This window comes from Branchiostoma floridae, chromosome 7 (genome assembly GCF_000003815.2).
Source record: "Branchiostoma floridae strain S238N-H82 chromosome 7, Bfl_VNyyK, whole genome shotgun sequence".
NCBI lineage: Eukaryota > Metazoa > Chordata > Leptocardii > Amphioxiformes > Branchiostomatidae > Branchiostoma > Branchiostoma floridae.
In genome coordinates, this window is record NC_049985.1 from 1134698 (window position 1) to 1137318 (window position 2621).

General features: G+C 42.5%; 1 long non-coding RNA gene across 1 annotated transcript; it reads left to right on the forward strand.

The window, feature by feature from the left end:
- Positions 1-915: 915 nt before the first annotated feature.
- LOC118418963 lies at positions 916-2107 on the forward strand. The gene is made up of 3 exons (XR_004831568.1): positions 916-1033; positions 1146-1196; positions 2000-2107. It is a non-coding gene; the product is annotated as an uncharacterized LOC118418963 (long non-coding RNA).
- The last annotated feature ends 514 nt before the right edge of the window (positions 2108-2621 follow it).

Genomic DNA, 2621 nt, shown 5'->3' on the forward strand with positions numbered 1-2621 from the left:
GAATACACGGAGAGACTTTTACAAGGGATATCGTCAAAGGAATCACAAGGTCGAGAGCAACTAACTGTAAACAAGGAGACGACAACACTTGCAAAGGTGGCAGGAAAGTTCCAAGACCTGGACAAGAGACGGGCTGCCGGTGGTAACACAGATTCTGTGCTGATTGGATACGCACAGTTGATGGTAGAGGGAATAGTAAACGACAACAGTATGTTAGAAACAGAAGCCATGAAAAGTCTCGGTGACGTGTACCTGAAAAGAGGAACAGAAACTAGAGACACTAGAAACTTGACCAGAGCTTCTTCTCTGTACAACAAGGCACTGGCGCGGTGTCACAACGTCCAGGGAGCAGTTGTCCTTGTCCACCGCTTACTGTATACTGCAAAGATCAGGCAGGATATCGTCACAAGAAGCACCAAGGTGAGTAAACTATGCTGAAATTTGACAACAAAAGAGAAAATCGTGAAACTGTTTTTTTTCGCTGGTCAATGTCGACAATGAAGTTTACCACTAGGACGATAGCAGCTTTCTCATTGACAGTCAAACCATTTATGCACCTTATTTTTTTCTTACTTCTGCCGACAAACTGACGATCTGGGTTGCATGTGTTCTGTATCTTTGAGGACAGCGTAGTTTCAAAAGTTATGAATGTATTTCCACAATGTTTAGGCTGTGAGTAGACGAGAACAATAAATGGGTCCATGGAGTCAATAATGCCCAAATAAAAAATAAATGAAAAAAAAAAGTTAAGTCCAGCGTTGGCACTCTTAGAGTCACATGAGGTCTTTGACCTTTGACCGGTTGTCAACGTTGTGTTAAATAACACGATTGCCCACCTGTTAATCATTTGCGGCTTCCTATTGGTTCTCGTGGAAGAACTCGTACGTAATATTTATGGCTCCTGTCTAATTTCATAGAGGTCAGCTCGTAAACAGCGACAACAAGCCGTGAGGCGACAGAAGGACCACTTCTCTCCCTTCTCAGCTGCGCCCTCTAGTGATGTCATCAATGACGGCATTAGCCGTCCGTACAGGTAGGTTGAGGGGAGGCTGGTTCTTAATTGATTTTGACTTTCCTTTTAGGTATATAACATAAAGCTCTGTTTTTTGTAGAATTCAAATGAATGTTTCGTAATTCCACTTCAGTGCCCCGGAACTACAGAAATCGGAGGACCCTACACGTGTTGACGATGACAAGTTAGTGTTGTCCATTTCTTTGCTAAGTGCTTCGAAAGTGTTTGAAAACTCTTAATGTAAATTCACTGCCATGTAATTTGTTCATAAACTGTAGCAGTTGAACCTGGCCTGGATGCTTTGCACTATTGCTGAACTTGATGCAAACATGCCCAGACAACTGGAGAAGCTGTGAATGGATCTTTATGATATGTAGAGGCCATTTAATTGCACAACGGATAATCGCACACTTTTGTTAATTGGACGAAACCCCCAAACCGGTCGTGGTGTGGTCCTGCTTAACAACTTCGCTTTCTTGCATAATTCGGATAATTGAACGAAAGGCACTGGCAAATAGGGTGTGCAATTAAGCGACTTCTACTGTATTTGGTATTTGGGTAGGTGTCGGCAAAAACGAAGTACAATTTTGATTGTGGTCCACCTGGTGACTTCTTGCTGTACTGCAGCAGAACTTCCGGTTCTTATAACTCGTGCTCTATGGGCCCCTTAGCAGTTTGTAAGGAACCGCATGGGCTTTGACAAAGAATGCTCAAGGAGTTGGCGGATCGCCATGATTTTTTGTTGGTAGAGTTTTTAACTGTCAATCGACACAAAAATTTGCTCACCTCAAATTTTCGGTCGCACATCCATCAACCTTCGTCAAGAGTGGTGATCCAATTACTCTGAGCACGTTACCTGGGGAATACTTGACTCGAGTGAAGAATCGTAGATGCCTGGGAAGTGATGTCGGCCCCGTCTTTTTTAAGTGTTGGCACTTAATTATATGCGAGTGAGTTATAATGATTAGTACATTTTTTTCTTTACAGTGAATACGAAGAACATCTCCATGCTGGCTGCAGGGCCCTGCAGACTGGAGACCTGGACACAGCAGAACAAAGCTTTGCAGCTGCGCTCAAGTCTGTTCACGTCAAGGGTGAGGCCAAGTATCAACTTAGTTTAGAGAAGCTACTACTTGGTTCTTGTTGACACACAGAGCTATGCTTACTACAAACCTGTGCTGTCTATATGTAATATAGATATTATCATCGTAAAGGCGTTTTGAATACGACAAATGAAAACACTAATACTTAAGACATTTGTAATGTTTATGACAAACTTGATTCATCTTTTTAAGTTTGAGTTTTTAACTTATAAAAGTGCGCAAATGGAAATACGAATTTACTATGGCATTTAAAAGGTCTGCTTTCCGAAACGAAGAAGTAAATAGAAAATTACGATGGATAATTTTCCATTTATAACCGGTGCAATGGCCGAGTGGGTAGAGTGTTCGCCTTGCATTCGGTAGGTCGTGAGTTCGATCCCCGGCCGAGTCATACCAAAGACTCTAAAAATGGTACATGCTGCTTTCTCTGCTTAGCACTCAGCACTAAAGAGTATGGAAGTTAAACACACATCACTACCAGCGGACCATCCCCCTGCTGTAGTGAC